The sequence below is a fragment of the Neomonachus schauinslandi genome, chromosome 5 (assembly GCF_002201575.2).
Source record: "Neomonachus schauinslandi chromosome 5, ASM220157v2, whole genome shotgun sequence".
NCBI classification, from domain to species: domain Eukaryota; kingdom Metazoa; phylum Chordata; class Mammalia; order Carnivora; family Phocidae; genus Neomonachus; species Neomonachus schauinslandi.
In genome coordinates this window covers 17,661,818-17,680,434 of record NC_058407.1, presented here as the reverse complement: position 1 = coordinate 17,680,434, position 18,617 = coordinate 17,661,818, and the positions used below count along the sequence as shown (strand labels likewise).

Sequence of the window (18,617 nt, the reverse complement as noted above, 5' to 3'; positions counted from 1 at the left end):
GTGTGCGGCCATGCGAAGGGCAGGGGTTTCTGGGTTTACGCTGGCAAACTTGTGCGGATTTAGGGATTAAGGATTGGAAGGTCTGATGAAGGCAGTGCTTATTATTGGAAGTCTGTGCAGAAGTACTGGAATGGAGATTATTTTGAAAACGGAAGAATTAGATAGTGAAATCCCTTAATGAGTCCAGGTTTTATGTACGGAGGGCTTTCTGTATAATTTTGCTGTTCAAAAATGGAAGCACAGGTTTGAAATCAGAAACCAAATGGGCAATCTTTTAGTCACTTGTGATAAAACGGCTTTTGTTGAGAAGGTGTGAGCCCTCGATGAAAGACAATTACAGGCTTAAAGATATTAACTAGTAGCGGTGGCCTTGCTCATTTTAGGATAATCCATTTAATTCAGGAGGCGAGTGGCTCAGGGCTTTTACCTGCAGGACTAGGGAGAGAGTTCTTGCAGTTACGTAGACTTTGTTTCCTGTGTCTGTAAAAAACAAATAGATTTTTAAAAATAGACACAGGTCTGATAGTGCCTTCCTGCAAATGGGATTCAAGCTACGTAAAGGATGTTGTCATTGGAAGTCACAGTGATGTTCCTTTTTTATTTTCGTGGGAAATAAACGAGGAGTGGCCCCAGAGCACCCAGTCTCAGCCCTGTAAGCCTCTGTGGTCATTGCCGAGTGTTTGATCTGTGGTAAAACATGGATGACCTTGACTGGAGGAGGCTGTGCAGGGAAGTGGAAAGGGCCCCGGGTAAGGGTCAGGACACTGGGGTTCTAATCCTGGTCTTTCTCCCCCCTTCTGGGGACCCTTTCATGTGTTACTGATAAATGAATACATGGAGACATTGGCAATTTTCAAACTACTCGTCCAAGCCCCAGATGACTTAAGGTCAAGGAGGGTTCTGGCAGAGTAGTTCCTTGCCTCTCCCCTTTATATTTTGGGGTTCTGAGTAAAATTTTGTCGGAAGAAAGTTTCAAGGCTAAAACGAACAAAGACTTTGCAGTTTACTGCTTAGACTATTTCTAAGACTATTTCTTCCAACTCAGATCTTGTTTTATTAGTGGGTCTCAAAATTGATACACATTTATAGTTAGGGTGAAATCATCATTAAAATGATTGACTTTTTTTTTAAAGATTTTATTTATTTGAGAGAGAGCAGAGCGAGAGGGAGAGAGAGAGAGAGATTGAGCACGAGTGGGGGGGGAAGGGGCCGAGGGAGAGGGAGAAGCAGACTCCCCACTGAGCAGGGAGCCCGATGTGGGACTCAATCCCAGAACCCTGGGATCATGACCTGAACCGAAGGCAGACACTTAACCGACTGAGCCACCCAGGTGCCCCTAAAATGAGTGACTTCATACGGTATGAACAAACTGACATCCATCTACCCCTCCATCCATCACTCAAACATTTATTGACCAAACATTTATCTGACTAAAGAGACAAATCTAAATAAGACTTAGTTCCTGCATTCAGATAGCTTGTAATTTAGGAAGTGGTGGCGGACCCATAATTGTTGGCTGTGGAGCTTTGTCATAATGGTTATAGGTGGCTAGAGAGAAAGGAGTAATTAGTTTAGGGGAGGTCAGGGAACTTCACAGAGGAGGAACATTGGAGCTGGACTCCAGGTATTCATCCAGTTATTCAACAAGCATTTACTGAATGCCTACTGTGTGTGCCAGGACAATTTCAAGTGCTAGGGAAGCAGCAGGGGACAATCACAGACAGTGATCCCTGTCTTGGAGCTGACGTTGTTGGTATACAATTTATCAAGTGGCAGGGTTGGCAACCCCACTGGCTCTGTTCTACCCTTGTCCCTTCCCCTGCCATGCAATGTCAGAGTAAAGCAATGTTTATATATATGTATAAACATGTATAATATGTAATATAATGTATATATAACATAAGTATAACATATAGTATAATTTATATATATAATATGTACACATATATAGTTCTGACTATCAAATTAATTCAGGGGTATTATAGAGAATTTTGAAAAAACAGATCCACTTCTAAAAAAGTCATCCCTGATCCCTGCCACCTAGGAAGGATCTCTGTTAACCTCGAGTTTGTTTTTCTGTGCACATATATATATATTTACAAAGATGAAAGCCTTGTGTGTATAGTATAGCATATCTGCTTTTACCATTTAGTACTGAATCATGGGTATTTTCTCATGTCATCCAATTTTCTTTGAAAACACCATAATATTTCATCATGGATGTCATAATATTCCATCATATGGATATGTCATCATATGGATAGAATTTAGTCATTCTCCTTTGTTGAACATTTCCGAGAAAGATTTTCCCTTTTTAAAAATTGCCATGGTATACCTCTTTATACATGAATTTTTATCTGAGTTTCTTAATGTTCCTTTGAAATAAATGTTCAGAATGGGAATGCACAGGTCATAAATTTGTGAAGGCTCTTGATAAGCATAGCCAAATTGTTTCCTAGACGGTTGTGTCCATTTATGCTCCAGCCAGCTGCATATGAAATAGTAGGTCTTACTGATTACAGCCAGTTTGATGTAGCTGTCGGCCAGATGCCCAACAGAGCCTGCCTCAGACTCAGCGTGGATGCCCTCCCTTCATTTTTGGTCCACACTAGGTGACAGGCTTCAGGAGAGCACGGACTGTGTCCCTGGTGCTTCTCCTGTCGCAGACATGCTATAAAATAGATATTTGTTGAGTACGTGCTTGCATGTCTGAGTCAGTGAGCCAAGAAGCACAGGGCAAAGTTCCACTGGACAGCTGGGAAGAGACTAGAACTTCCTTCATGGTCCCAAAGTACCTTGGCAGTAGACTTTCAGGGAAAGGGAAACTCATCAGTAGGCCAGCGCTGGTCTGAAAGCGATCTCCACAATCTCAGTGCGTGTCTGCGAGGCCACTGGATCATCCTCAGGGTTGAAATTCAATTAAAAGATCCATCTTAGCTGCTTCCTTGCTTTGTGCCTTGTTTCACTGGTGTTAAACGCTTTAGTCTTCTCAACTGCCTGGTGAGGGAGGCTCTGTTGGCATCCTCGTTTTTAGGTGGGGGGCAGACATGTCTTGTAATTGACTTAAGGTAACATAGCGCTGTGGTCTAAATTTTTGTTCTCCCTCTCCCTGCCAAATTCATATATTGAAATCCTAAGGCCTAGAGGTGATGGTGTTGAGTTGGGAACTTTGGCAGCGCCTGGGTGGCTCAGTCAGTTAAGCATCTGACTCTTGGTTTCAGCTCAGGTCATGATCTCAGGGTCATGAGTTCGAGCCCCGTGTCGAGCTCCACAGTCAGTGTGGAGTCTGCTTGAGATTCTCCTGCCTCCCCCTCTCCCTCTGCCCCTCCCCACACTTGAGTTCTTTCTCTCTCAAAATAAATAAATAAATAAACTCTTAAAAAAGTAAAAGAGTTGGGAACGTGGGAGGTGCTTGGGTCATGAGGGTGGAGCCCTCAGGAATGAGATTAGTGCCCTCATAAAAGAGGCTCCAGAGAGATCTCTTGCCCCTTCCAGCATGTGAGGACTCAGAGAGAAGGTGCCAGATGTGAGCCCCACCTGAGCATGCTGGCACCCTGATCTTGGGCTTCTAGACTCCAGAACTGTGAGAAATACATTTCTCTTGTTTATGGGCTACCCATTCTCTGCTGTTCTGTTATAGTAGCCTGAGTGGACAGAGACGCGTAGCTGCTAAGTGCTAGAGCTGGGATCCCGGGTCTGTCAGACGTCAAATGCTCTACTGAGAACTTACGTCTTTTTTCTTTTTAAAGTTTATTTACTTATTTAAGTAATCTCTGCGCCCAGTGTGGGGCTCAAAGTCATGACCCCAAGATCAAGAGTCACATGTTCTTCTGACTGAGCCAGCCGGGCGCCCCTGCTGAGAACTTACTTCTGTTTGCCAACCACGGGGTTAGTGTCTGTGTGCAAACCTCCTTTCTGTGACTGAGGAGGAAAAATATATAGCGGGATGTTCCCTGAGTGGGAAAGAAAATGGACAACTGCTCTACAGTTGACATAATAATAGCTCTAGGAGGCATTGTGTACCCAGTGGTCCTCAGCTAATGGAGGAAGGAATTCAGATGGGAGGGAGTTCATTCAGTGACAGGGACCAAGATACCGTGGCACCGTGGAGCGATTCTTTAGTGCCTTGTACCCCCAGAAGAGTCGTGGTCAGCGGTGGTCTGAGAATGAAGCCTCTCTGGGCAGCTGAATCTTGGTGATGCTCTCAGGTTTGGGGGGACAGACTCCCCTAAACAGGAAGCAGGGGCATGGGGGGAGAGAAAAACACAACCAAATCCAGCTGATGACTGTGTCTTTCCTTTTGCAAAAGTAAAAGACACTGCTGATGGTTATGCGTGTGCGTGCACGCACGCACACACATGCACGCACACAGGGCAGATGGGGTTCCCATGTGACATCTCTCTTGCCTGTGCCTCCAGAGGGGAAGCCTTGATGGGTTTAATTCAGTCATTCTCTTGAACATTTTAAAACAAGATTTTCCCTTTAAAAAAATGCTATAATTAACATTTTTAAAGTTTAAAAAAAAATGTCTGCATGCCATGTGGGACTCAAACTCAGGACCCTGAGATCAAGGGTCATATGCTCCTTCACCTGAGCCAGGCGGGCGTCCCTATAATTAACATTTTTATACATAAGTCTTTGAGTTCTATAGTATGTCTTTGAAATAAGAATGGTAAGTCACTTATTCTTGGTATTGGAGTTAAGACTGGGTGCAAACCACTCTAATGGCAGCATTAAGGGATGGCTTAGGGGAAACGTTAACCCTCCCACAATTTCCATCAGCCCACACCAAATCACCCCAAAACACACATGAAGAGAAATGCACTGTTTGCAGATGCAGTGCCTCCTGCCTCTTCCACCAGGGAGACTCCCCTAAGCCTTTTTCTGTCAGAATTCTGGGGCGCCTGGGTGGCTCAGTCAGTTAAGCGTCTGCCTTTGGCTCAGGTCATGATCCCAGAGTCCTGGGATCGAGTCCTGCATCGGGCTCCCTGCTCAGTGGGGAGTCTGCTTCTCCCTCTCTCTCTTGTGCTTTCTGTTGTGCTCTCTCTCTCAAATAAATAAATAAAATCTGGGAAGAAAAAGAATTCTGGGGTCCTCACTGTCACTCCCCCCTTTTGTCTTTTTGCACACTCTTATTTCCTATCAACTTTGCACTTTGGGAGGAGAGGTTGAGGGGAAGTGAGAATAGCTCTAAAATAGCTGGCTGGTAGGTTTCCTGTTAAATAGGATGTGGTCAATTAACCTTGGTTATCTGTGTCTAGTTCAGACACTCCTGCTAACTGTAAGCACACGGAGGGCCCTGGAACATGGTGATCCCTGCCTAGGGCTGAAAGCAGTTATGGGAGGCACTGGGACCCAGTAACCACCTTGAGAATAGCCATTGTGACTTAGTCCTTTGGGAGGTAAAGGTGATGCTACCTGTAGCCATCAGAAATGGAAGGGGGGGCGCCTGGGTGGCTCAGTCGTTAAGCGTCTGCCTTCGGCTCAGGTCATGATCCCAGGGTCCTGGGATCGAGCCCCGCATCAGGCTCCCTGCTCGGCAGGAAACCTGCTTCTCCCTCTCCCACTCCCCCTGCTTGTGTTCCCTCTCTCGCTATGTATCTATCTGTCAAATAAATAAATAAAATCTTAAAAAAAAAAAAAAAAAGAAATGGAAGGGAATTTTAAGAGTGCCAGGTGGCTGGAACCATCTAGTTTCTGGTCATTTTGGAGCTGTTGATATGGTTTGGCCCTTAATGCCCAGTGGGAGAGGCCATGAACTGGTTCCTCCATTCTAGGAGGTGATAGAGGGATGTCTTTTTTTTTTTTTAAGATTTTTATCTTTAAGTAATCTCTCCACCCAGCGTGGGGCTTGAACTTAGACAACCTTGAGATCAAGAGTTGCATGCTTTCCTGACTGAGCCAGCCAGATGCCCCTAGTGGGGTGGTTTTTAAGACTGGAAATGGAAACATGGAAGGAAACTTTAAAATACTGCCTGGTGGTGAAGAATATTCAAGAGTGGGCCTTCTCGGAAAAATTACCTGTTTTTACTTGGCATTTCCGAACTTGCCTCAAATACCTTTCTCAGGGAGCTTAAGGTATTGGTTGGTCAGGAGACTTTCAGATGTAGGTCTCCTTCTCCTTGACCCTGTTCACACTGGTTTAAGCAAAAAAAGGACCATTTTTTTCTGGGCACAGAGAATTGAAAAAGTGTGGCAGGGTACAAGCACTCTAGCATCAGGTCTAATGCGCTGTCTCTCTCCTCTTGGTGGCAAGATGGCTGCCAGCAGTTCCAGCCACCATCCCATCCTCTCTGCAATCCCGATAAAAAGAGTACCTCTCATTCACAGCAGTTCCCATAAAAGTCCTAAACTGTAAACTCTATGAGGACAGGGATTTTTATATTTTGTTTACTGTCCTTTCCCCAACTATTGGAACAGTGCCTGGCTTATAGTAAGTGTTCAATAAATATATGTTGAATGAATGAATGAATGATTATCATTGGTGTGGCTGGGGTCACATGCCCAGTCCAAGAGTTGAGCTGAGAATGGGGGAGAATGGGGAGAGAATGGTTTCCAAAGAAAACTGGGGATGCATTGTTTAAGATGGGGCACTGAACATTGGTCAGAAACCACACAGTGTTTGTATTGAGCTGTACCTATGACATCAAACCCGTGTTGAGAGTGTTGGGAGGAGCCACCTCGCAAAACCAAAATGACAACTGATACCAGCTTAATCACTTGGCCAGCAGGAATTCTAGCCAGCTTGTGGAATCCTAGAAGTTCACAATGCCTTGACTGAAGAGCTCAGGTAAGAGCGGCTAAGACTTATCTTGTGACTAAAGTAAGAGGTTTAGAATGGGCTTTGGAAACGATTTTGGAAAATAAGACAGCATCTGGGCATGCTCCAGTGTGGCCTTGGCGATGTGGTCTCCATGTGGCATCGTGGCTGCTTGTGGTCCAGGGTCACCATGGGCTATTGAAGGCTGTTCTTTTTTTTCTGAAGAAGAACCAAGGCAAGAAAGGCAAGAGGTGAAAAATCTGTAATTGGATTAAAAAGACACCTTGCACTCTTAGAGTAGACAGTATTCTTTGGAATTTTATTTTTGCTGCTTGGAAAACCAGTTTGGATTAAAGTGGTGACATGAATTTTTGAGTCCATTTACCTCCTGTTTTAGGAAGACACAAGTACTCTTGTGGCCCAAACAAGCTGATAGTGCGTATTTTCCTTGGGCCACTAGTTCTGGGTGGATGCAGTGATTCCGTGGTGCTGGAGGCTCACATGCCTTCCATCTTGTTGCATTGCTCTACCGAAGGTTGTGTCTTCATCCACTTGTTGAAGATGACTCACTTCCATGTCTTCATCCTGCCAGCGGGAAGAGGGAGAGAGGTGCGGTGGAGGGTGTGTCCTTGCACCCATTACTTCTGCTTATGTCTCATTGAGTCACAGCCATTGTGGTCTGCCAGGAAGGCTGGGCAAGGTAGTCTTTATTCTGTGCGGTCATGTGCTCTGCTAATATTTTGGCCTTTTAGCTCTAAAGAGAGCTAGAGAATGGATATTGGGGGTTAACCACTCGTTCTGCTGCATTAGGGTTCTATACTTCAGATGGTTATCTGCGCAGTCCTTGTTGAATGCAAGTATATTTCATGAACCTCTGCTTGGTCAGTGGACTGGGTTGGATGGTGTTGCTCTAAAATTCATGTCCTTCCTGGAACCTCAGAATATGACCCTATTTGGAAATAGGGTCAGTGCAGATGTAATTAATTAAGATGAGGTCATATTGGAGTCGGGGTGGGGGGTTGCTTAGTCCAATAAGACTGGTGTCCTTTTAAGAGAACAGACACAGAGACACACACAGGAGGAAGGCCATGTGACAAGGGAGGCAGAGACTGGAGAGATGCAGCCACAAGCCAAGAACCCCAGGAACCATCACAATTGGGAAGAAGCAAGGACGGATTTTCCCCCAGAGGTCTTGGAGCACAGCCCTGCCGACACCTTGAGTTTGGACTTCTAGCCTCCGGAACTGGGAGGGAGTAAGTTTCTGTTGTTTTAAGCCCACTGAGTTTGTGGTACTTTGTTACAGCAGCCCTGGGAAACTAACAGAGTCAGGAAGAACACATTTCTTGCTGGTGGGAATTGTTCCCAACTGGAATCAGTGGATCTGGCTTCTCAGCGTTGCCCTATGTGTAGGTGCAACACACAGGGGTCGCTGTCTGGGGACACTGTAGGTGGTCAGTGATACATATCTGTCATTCTTCTCAGTCTAGTGGACGATCAGACATTAAACAAGTATGAAACAGGTACGTATTTAATAACAGGTGAGCTAAGGCATACGAAAGAGGACAGGATGTTGAGAGGCTGTGGTAAGGAAACCGAATCTGGTACTGGCGGCCGGCGTGTGGTGGTGCTCATAGAAGGCTTTCTTTCTCTAAGACATGGGTGAGTGGGGGTTAGGAAAAGGATGGGGAAGGAGTGGGGGCCACTTTTTGGGGGAAACGGCCTGATGTCGGGAGCTCACAAACATGGGTGCTCCCTGGGGAATTAAATTCCCGGGCCCCACGCCAGACGGTCTCTATCAGGGATTCAGGGAGGGAGCTCTTGCAGGCTGTGGGGGTCCAGAAATGTGTGTTTCTTTTAAACCCGCCCCTGGAAATTTTTGGGGGGGACTGCTGCACTAGGGCAGTGAGTCTCAAATATTCATGGGCTTCTTGAATCGCCTGGAGAGCTTGCTCAAAATGCAGATGTGGGGTTGGATTCAGCAGGTTTCAGGTGGGACTCTATTTGGCAGACAGATCCCCCAGGTGATTCTGATTCAGGGCGTTCCCTGACCTCATTTTGAGAAACACATCTCTGGCAGGTTGGGTAGCTCTGCAAAATCAGAGATTGACCTCCGCAATGGTAGGTAATTCCAGTGGAGAATACAAGGGGTCACCGAAAGGGACATTTGTATCTGATCTGATCTTAGAAAGCCACTTAGGGGGTGGGTCACAGGGGCAGCACGGGGCCCAGACTCAGCAGCAGCAGGTGGCCTGGGCCGGCAGGTCCCAAGAAGGGCCCACGGTCATCGGGAGCTCCACCGATCCCGGCCCCCCTCTCAGCCCAGAAGGTGAAGCCTGGACATCTAACAGCCAGCTCTGACTTCAGAGTTCTGTGTGGTGACAGCTGTACATCAGGTTAGACTTTCCTTGCAAAAAGAGGACAGATTGGGGCACCTCTTCATGCTCCCATCCATTGTCGGAGCTGGGAGGTGGGTGGTGGTGGTGGGGGGGGGAGCCTTGCATTCAGACCCAAAGCATCTTTAATGTTCGGTAGCCACAGTGCTTTCATGATCGGTGGGGCTCATCGTGAGCGCTTGAGCTGAAAATGGGAATAGTGGGAAAATGAAAAGACCTCTGACCGCAGACTTCCTGCTGGCCCGCCTTCCTCCTCCACTCTGAGTGCAACACTCGACACACCATTTTTAGGCGGCAGGGCGATCTGAGGTGAAGGGAGCCTCGGCACAGCCTGACTTGGTTTGGAGCTGGAGCATAAATCACACAGCTCTGTGTGCGCGTGCATGTGTGCGTGTGTGTTTCTCCCTCCCGACATCCTTCTCTGCTGGGCTGAGTTTCATTTCGTTGTACTACTTTCCATGCATGATCCGGCTAGTCATTCCTGCTCGACCTTTAGATTTTTGTCTTTAGGGAAAATATGATCATTATTAGTCTATATTCTCGAGCAGATGTAATTGAGTCACACACTGTCTTCCTGCCTCCCTTTGCATCCATGGGAAAAAAGTGTTTCAAAGTCAGCGTGGATTTTTCTTAATAATATGGAAATGAATATTAGCTGAGGACCACTCTGCGGCTACTGGCAGGTCGGGAGCCTGAGAACGACCCGCTGTGCGCCTGGCTCTTGAAAATGATGACTTCAGCTTTTTGGGGGTCTGGCTTTGTGCCTCTTGGCTGCTGCCTGTTGCTGGGCTGGACTGTGGGGTTAATTAGCCCGAGCTTAATCCTGGGCCTCACGGCCCGTGCGAGCGTGAGCGTTTGAGAGAGCCAGCCCGGGGTTCATGAGCTGTGTGTTCTGGTTCGTTCCTCTGGATGCAGACACTGTCTGGAGGGTGTGTTCCTGGAACTTCTCTGTCAGGCCTCACTGTGGTGCCTATTTATAACGAACACCCATGAAAGGCCCCAATTGCCAGGGCCGTTTCCTAGGATAAACCAAAGCATGGAACCACGGAGTGTAGAGCTGGAAAGGGCCCGAAGCAAATTGGAGGGAAGAGTCCTCCTCCTGAGGACTAGGGAGACCCCAGCTTGGGGCCCTGCTACACTCCCATTGCAGCCGAAATGGTATTTCTGATGAGGGAACGTGTTTTAAAAGCACTGGGGTCTTGCTAGTTTCCATTTTTGTCGTACAAATACACGATAGTCCAATTTAGCAATCCCATGGAGAGGCATAGCTGGATACAGTTACAGATAAGCAACAGCAAGCCACATTTCTGGTGTGAGATATTTTCGTGTCTCACCTTGCTTTTGTTGAATCCATTGGTGGACACAGTAGATGCCCCCCCCCCCCCCCCCCCCCGCCGACTAAATGAAGAACCCAGCCGTGGATGAGTTTAGGTTCTGTCTGCTTAAAAATAGCCTTCTCCCCACCCCACAACTCCGTCAGAAATTCTGGCTTACAACGACGACCCTGTTGTTAGCAATAATTACTAGACTAATAACAGTGGCGCCTCTTCATGAGGGCCTGCCACCTCCTATACAGGGGGCTTAGAAATAATATCTTGTTTAAGCAACAGCTTTGAAGCGGTTCTCATTGTCCCTATTTTACAGAAGAGGAAGTTGAACTTGGAGAGGCAGCCGAATGTCTTTCAAGGTCATCCGTTGAACAGAGGTTGCCGGCTCCTTCAGGTTAAGAACACTATTAACAGGCACAGACAACAATGTTCAACAACAACAAGTAAAAAGTAAATCTAAGAAGTGGGAGGTTGGGTTATAATTCGTTTTATTATTTGTATATATTCTTTGCATGTTTAAAATGGTGTTTAAGGGCGCCTGGGTGGCTCAGTTGGTTAAGCGACTGCCTTCGGCTCAGGTCATGATCCTGGAGTCCCGGGATCGAGTTCCGCATCGGGCTCTCTGCTCGGCGGGGAGTCTGCTTCTCCCTCTGACCCTCCTCCCTCTCATGCTCTCTGTCTCTCATTCTCTCTGTCGCAAATAAATAAAATCTTAAAAAAAAAAAATTAAAAAAAAATTAAATGCTGTTTAAAGTTTCAAAAAGACATGTTATCTGACAACTTAATTTTTTATGTAGATTTTTTTTTTTTTTAAATTAAGCTAGCTAGTCAGGGAGCCAGGACTTCTGGGAAGGGGGACCAGTGTCTGAGGGAGGAGGAGACAGGGGCTTGTCCTGTCCAGGGAGGCAGGCCAGGTCAAGGCACCATGGAGAGTGAGGATTTGCTCTGCCAGCTAGGGCATCCTGGGGCACCTGCAGGTGGAGGGTGTGTGTGTGTGTGTGTGTGTGTGTGTGTGTGTACCGAAGCCTGTTTGCTGTCCACTCGGACCGCCCTGCCGTGTATTAAATACCACAGACCGGGGGGGCTTCAACAACAGAAATGTATTTCCTCAGGGTTCTGGAGGTGGCAGTCCAAGATTCATGTGTCGGCAGGCTGGTTTCTCCTGAGGCCTGTCTCCTCAGCTTGCAGATGGCTGCCCCATCACTGAGTTCCTCACGTGGTCTCTCCTTTGTGTGCACGCACTCCAGGTGTCTCTTTTTGTGTCTAAATTTCCTCTTTTAAGGACACCAGTCAGATCTGGATTAGCACCCACCCTAACGGCCTGACTTTAGCTTTATCACCTCTTTAAAGGGCTCATCTCCAATTATAGTCACATTCTGAGGTACTGGGGGATTAGGACCTCAACATAGGAATTTTAGGGAGACCCAATTCAGCCCATAACAACTATTATGCCTAATTTTGGCAGAGATCTGTGTCTCTGGCATTTCAAGGGAGCCGAGGGCCATTGGGCTTCCCATAGAATCGATTGTGGGAATGTTATGAAGAAAGCAAGCCTTAGACCAAACCCTGCCTCATGCACATTTTCCAGCAAGGAGCCCCATAAGCCTTTGTTATGTTTTGTGCTCGGAGCCTGATGAAGTCCCAGTTGTCTGTCCTCTCAGGTTCTCTGTACCTCTCATGGAAGTTTCCCTGAGGGCAGGTGAGAAAGTTCTGGGGAAGCATTCAGCTAACTTTCTAGCTGGGTCAGGCCACAGAATCCTCTGAAAATGTCTGCTCCTAGACCAGAGGGGACTCTGGGCCAGGGTGTACTCTGAAAGATGTAGGTTTTGGCCTAGAATTTGTTGAGAAAAAGCAGACAAGTCTAGCCAAACCACACATCTTGAACACCCCTCTCTTTTCCAGTGTGGAGTTATTTCCAGTATTCATTATGCTAAGTTTCCCACCTTCTGGTGCATGTGGGAGATAAAGATGGCGGATATGCTACTGGACGGCCAATGGGCAGTGAGCGTCTGATTGTTAGTTTGCAAATACTAACCATCCCTGGCAGTGTGTGTTTCCTCTTTAGGGACCTTAGATGTTACCTGACTACACCACCATTAACACGGACGTACGCTATGTCACACAGTTGGTGCCGGAGTGTTTTGAGGTAAATTGCAGACAATAGGAGATTTTGTCAGAAAACTTTACCATGTACGTGTTTTGTCTTGAGCTTGTGCTAATCCCAGATGAAGTAGTATAAGCACAGTGATTTCCATTCTTGAAAAGTTCAACAAAATCAAGAGAGGTATTGGGTTTGATGCTGCATTTTTGTAATAGGTTAAGTCTTGAAACTTTTTTTTGCTAAACATTGGTCAGGGGAATTTGAGGAGTGGACACTGGACAGCTTTCACCCTTTGAAAAGAGAGGATGGATTCATCACAACAAGAACTGACATTCCAAAAAAATGTTTTAGTATGTATGATGGGTCTGAAGAGAAAACATTTAGATCTCAGGAATGCCTGCTTTTGAACTGTAGCCAGAATTCTAGAGTCAGGTTTGAGAAATAATAAAATATTGACTGTCATTCAAAGAGAAAAATACAGGGCAATCTTAAGCATAACCTGTCATTTTGCTTACATTTCACTCATTGCTCTAACTTGTTGAGAGCCCCCACCATGGACCAGGTGCTGTGCTGAGTATCAGGGTGTCCCTTGACTTTTTTGATCTGTCTTGGCACTGAGCTAAGTGGAAACAGTGTGTTTAATCACTTACTCGTTTATCCAGCAAATATTTCTGAGAGCCTGTTGCATTTAGGTATGATCTTAAGCTCTCTGCAAGTATTCTCTCATTGTGTACATATGAAATGAATAACCTGTTAGATTTCCCCCAGATACCACCCTTCAGGACCATCAGAGACAATCCACCATACTCACCTCATTTGATCTAGACTTTTCTGAGAGTGACCTGGGATAGAATGGACAGGAGAAGTTAGCCAAAGCATACAAGTAAAATCTACATAATGAAGAGTTGTCCCCACCCCCATGATCTATTCTTTAGAATAGATCTGTACCGTAGTTTACCTTAGTCCCCTCAAAATCCTTCAGAGCTTCCCATTGCACCTGGAATGAAATTCTTATCACTTACTAGGGTCTGCAGACCCAGCCTTTGCCCACCTTCATGACTGTCTTCTACAACTCTTGGTCTCACTTGCTGTGCTCCAGGTCTCTCCGCCTCAAGAACTGCCTCAGGGCCTTTGCATTTGCTGTTCCCACCACCTGGAATGCTGTTCTTCCTAAAGACTTTCTGATTCCATCATTCAGTCTCAGCTTCTGAGGTTACACGCTTACAGAGACTTCCCCTGACCATTTGGTCTAAAGAATTCTCCCTTATTAAATTGCTCTCTTTAATTTTCTCCAGAGCAAGTATCACTTTCTGAAATTAGCTTCTTTCTTCTTTTTCCTTGTTATCACCCATTTCCCCAATTAGAATAGAGGCTGACTGAGGGCAGAGCCTTTGTTTTTTCTCCCTGTATATCCCTGGCACACACTCCAGGGTCTGCTCCAAAGTAAGAACTCAATAAGCATTATTGTTGACTCATTGCGTGAGTAAATCCCTGTTAATGCCCTTTGGAAGCTATGAGTAAAGAATGGAATTCCTTTTAAAGTTATACTTCTGGCTATTGAACGAGGCTTCTGGAACGAGATTTAGCTTGGAGATACCACCATGGGGCACAACATCAGTTGAGCAGATTAAGGTTTTATTCACAAGAATCCAAGATAAAGCAGAGGAAACTTTCAAGTTGAAATCATATATACGCCTACCTATAACTCTCTTTCCGTCTCTCAGCCAAGTTAGATTTTCTTGACCAAGAGAAGATCAGAAAGTGAAACGAGCCTGTCTTGGAAATGGTGTGTTCGAGCTCTGTGGTTCGCCAGCAGCCCGTGGAAGCCTTGGCCATCCCATTCATGGGGGGAGCCTCTGCTCTGGGTGTGCTTTGGAACCCGTGTCTAGCGGTGGGACAAGATCTTGATTGCTTGTTCATCAGAGATGCTCAGGGGAAAAGAGCTTTTTGCCTGGAACCAGGTAGCCAGGGGCTGTTTAATGGGCTCTTGAGTGTGATTCCTCCAGCACACATTTACTGAGTACCTGATAGATGCAGTGCTGCTGGGGGTGCACAGGTGAGTAAGACGTGCTGGTTTGAAATCTAGTGGCTTTGGAATGTCCATATGAGAGAGGGGGAGTAGCGTCTGCAGATGTGTCGGATGCTTCCTAAGTGGGAAAGGCGGGATTTAATTCCCTGGGAGACATGGGAGGAGAGCAGGCTTCAGGTTGGCCGTGGAGGGGTGATTGAAGGCCTGAGGGTTCGAGGAGTCTGCGAAGCTTCAGCCTCCTTCTTGCTCAGGCAGATGCTCACTGGGACTTAGGCTGGTGGGGAGGAACCTGGACGTAGGAAGACGTGGTTAAGGTCTGCGAAAGGCAGTCCCTTCCGAAGCGTTTCAAGCCAATTGGTGTGAGGCTCCCCGGGGGGTGTATGTGTGCAGAAACGAGCTGTTTGTTATTCGTGACCCAGCCACGGTATTAGGACTTGGGGCTACAGCCTGGTGGATAGAATTGGGCCGATTTCCCCAAATCTCCAACAGGGTCCCCTCTGCAGGGCTGCCGTGGAGCTGAAAGATGGACCCTGGAACTTGAGAGCTTGCTGGCTGGCTCCTCTGGCCGGGGCCTCCCTGGTGCCCACAGGCCTCGCTGCCTTGGAACCACACATCACGCATTAATGTTCCTTGTCATTGCTCCTCTTGGAACGGCTCAGTGCTAACATCTCCAAAATGAAAAATAGGGTCTCCGCTCCTGAGGATGTGATCATTGAGTTGGAGGCAGTTTCCCAGGGGAAGGATTTTTGTCTCGAAGTCTTAAAATAGAATCCGTTTTAAGGCACAATACTTCTTTTCAAGTTAACTTCTCAAAACTCCTCCGAGCCTGATCTCGTTAGCAGCTGACTCCCGACGCTGAGCTGTACCCCTTCTCTGAGCAATCTGTGGGCGTTAGTTCTGTGCCACCACGGATTCAGAACCCTCACGCTGAGGGAGGGGTGGGGATCTAGCTGGCTGACTTGGATGCATCTAGAGTTCATGTTCTAAAACACAGAAACAACGCAGTTGTTTCCGTGTGGAGAGATTTAAAACCGTAATTAAAAAAAATTTTTTTAAATGGTGGTAAAAAAGCACATCACATAAAATTTCCATTTTCATTTACATTTCTATCTTCCATTTTTAAGTGTGCAATTCAGCAGTGTGAAGTATATTCACGTGGTTGTGGGATAGATCTCCAGAACTCTTGTCAGCCTGCAAAACTGTATCTGCTGAATGATGCCCTATATCCCCTTCTCCCCCACCCCATTCGACTTTCCCATCCCATGACTTCGACTACTTGAATACCACCTCCTAAAGTGGTATCTGACTGTATTTGTCTTGCTGTGACTGGCTTATTTCTCTTAGCACAATGTCCTGAAGGTTCATCCATGTCGTAGCAAGTGTCAGAATTCCCTTCCTTTTTTTTTTTTTTTAAAGATTTTATTTATTTATTAGAGAGATAGCGAGAGAGGGAACATAAGCAGGGGGAGTGGGAGAGGGAGAAGCGGGCCCCTCGCAGAGCAGAGAGCCCGATGCAGGGCTCGATCCCAGGACCCTGGGATCATGACCCGAGCCGAAGGCAGACGCTTAACGACTGAGCCACCCAGGTGCCCCAGAATTCCCTCCCTTTTTAAGGCTGATATTCCAGTGTATGTATCTACCCCATTTGGCTCATCCATTCATCCATCGATGGACACATGGGTTGCTTCTGCCTCGTGGTTATTGTGAATAGTGGTGTTATGAACATGGGTCTGCAAATCTCTCCTTGAGATCCTGCTTTCAGTTCTTTTGGATAAGTAGCCAGAAGTGGGATCGCCGAATCATGGGGTAATTCCATTTGTAATTCTTTGAGGAACCTCCATACTGTTTTCTGTAGCAGCTGTGCCATTTTACATTCGCACCGACATGTGCATAAGGGTTCCAATTTCTCCACATCCTTGCCAACACTTGATTTCTGTGTTTTTGGTAGTCATCCTAATGGGCGTAAGGTGGTATCTGATTGTTACTTCATGTTGTCATCAATGCATAATTTAGTATTGACTGATAGGTCTTCTAAGCACTTTGCATGACTAAATTCTCACCACGACTCTGTGAGAAGGGTTCCATTTTTACCCCATTTTACGGATGAGGAAATTGAAACTTAGAGAATTTAAGTAATTTACCCATGGTCACACAGCTGGTGAGGGCCTGCATCTGAGTTTGAGCCTGGCTTTCATGGAATTCTCTCTTTCTTCCTCCCTAAGCTATAGAAAATCCACATCCAGAGCTGACCCATATCAGGGTAGTAGGTAGGAGGTAATGAGATCTTTCCTGGAGAATGGAGTTCCTTGGTGGGCTCAGGAGTCGTTAAGATTCCGGAATAAGACCCATGTCTCGGTCATCACAGAAGCCTTATGTAGCAGCCCAAAGCTGGGACGCCATGAACAGTAGCCGAGTCTCTTAAGCCCTTGGCTTGTGAAGGACTTTGTACTTTTTTGGTTTCAGTTCCCATAACTCTTGAGTAAATAACAGAGGAAGTGAAGAAAGAGACACAATTCATTTTGAACATTTTTCATTGACACTATTCAACTCCTGAATTTGGTTTCTAATGTGTGTGTGTGTGGGGGGGAATGTTGAATTAATGAGTTATTATTACATTACAGGGTTCATTCTTCGAGCCCCCAAATTTTCTGGAAAGCTGTGGAATAAATGTCAAATATTTGGCTTAATTTTTGTTAATCTTTATCCTGTTTAATTTTGTTTTTTGATTAGGTATCATATTAGCCCCATTTCTTTTAGGCACTATTGCCGTGATTGGTGGCCATAATTCCCCATATCAGCTCTACTGTTTGTGTTGGATTATTGTATTAACTAACACTTCAAATTACATTAGGAAAAATACATTACGTTATGTCAAGTCAGAGGAGTGGTTGCACGCTCCCATCTGCTAATCCTATCAGTAAATAATGGCACAGGGTCATTCCAGCAGCGCCAATTAAATCTGTGGGGCCACTCCTCCACTCTCTGATAGGTTTTGTTTACATATTTCTGATTTTGGCACCATAAAACGAAGTCTCCATTAAGAAGTTGACTCACAGACTAATCCTCTGAAACTTCTTTTTTCTTTTTTTTTATACGAGACAAAGAAAATATGATGTGTCATTTCCTGCCACAAAATCCTAGACAGTTTGAAGGATGAGTTATAGGGCGTGTGCAGGGCCTCATTGAACGGGGGAGTGTGAAAGAACTTGCCATCCAGAAACAGCCCAATCACCATCTATCCCTCTCCCGGGCTCAGACCTACCTCTGTGGCTAGGCTTGTGGGTATTTGAACTGCATGGCACCTGGAGCTGTTATCTGGGACTTAGAAATGAGGACACTTGTAAAGGTTCAATGAGCTGAGGAACGTCAAGTGCCCGGCGTAATATGATCATCACTTAACAGGTCAGTTACTGCCATTATCATTTGTTGGCGGCTGAATTGTGTGTCCCTCCCCCCATCTCCCCCCTCAAATTCCTACGTTGAAGCCCTAAGCCCCGTGACTTCAGCATGGGACAGTATTTGGAAGTTGGGTCTTTAAAGAAGTGATTAAGTTAAAATGAAGTCCCATGGGTGGGCCCTAACCCAGTCTGACTGGTGTCTTTGTAAGAGGCAGTTTGGATACACACACTCACACGGGATAGACAAGTAGTACTCAACAAGTAGTTTCTTGGGAAGTTCCTGTTACAGTCATTTTCTGGGTTTTTCTGTGAGGGGCTGAAGTCTCTTGGTCTCCACTAACCCCTCCCACCCTTTCCGAGGAGCTGGGTCAGCGATGGTGGCCGAGGTGGGGTGAAGAAGAGGAGGTCATCGGGCCAAGCGTGATGAAGCCTGCTGCCCGCTCATCAGCTGTTTGCACGCGGACCTGGACACCTGGCCCAGGGCCCCACCTTGCCCTGCGTCTGCTGCTGTTGGCAATCGTCCAGGTCCATCTTTTTGTCCCCTGCTTTGTTCGATCCTGTGGCTTCAGGGATGTTGGGCCTCATGTTTCTTCTTAATCACAGCGCCC

The 18,617-nt window shown here is 46.3% G+C and overlaps 1 protein-coding gene across 3 annotated transcripts in view; it reads left to right on the top strand.

Annotated features, from left to right (window-relative positions):
- The window catches only part of CHST11 (carbohydrate sulfotransferase 11), a 259,142-nt gene that overhangs the window by 12,684 nt on the left and 227,841 nt on the right, over nt 1-18,617 (top strand). Inside the window, exon 1 of one of the 3 annotated variants that reach the window (XM_021687590.1) lies at nt 17,902-18,013. The exons of the other annotated variants lie outside the window; for them this stretch is intronic. The gene's annotated coding sequence lies outside the window, so the exon portion shown is untranslated. Of the gene's footprint in view, nt 1-17,901; nt 18,014-18,617 lie in introns of those variants that run through there. 3 annotated transcript variants of the gene reach the window in all.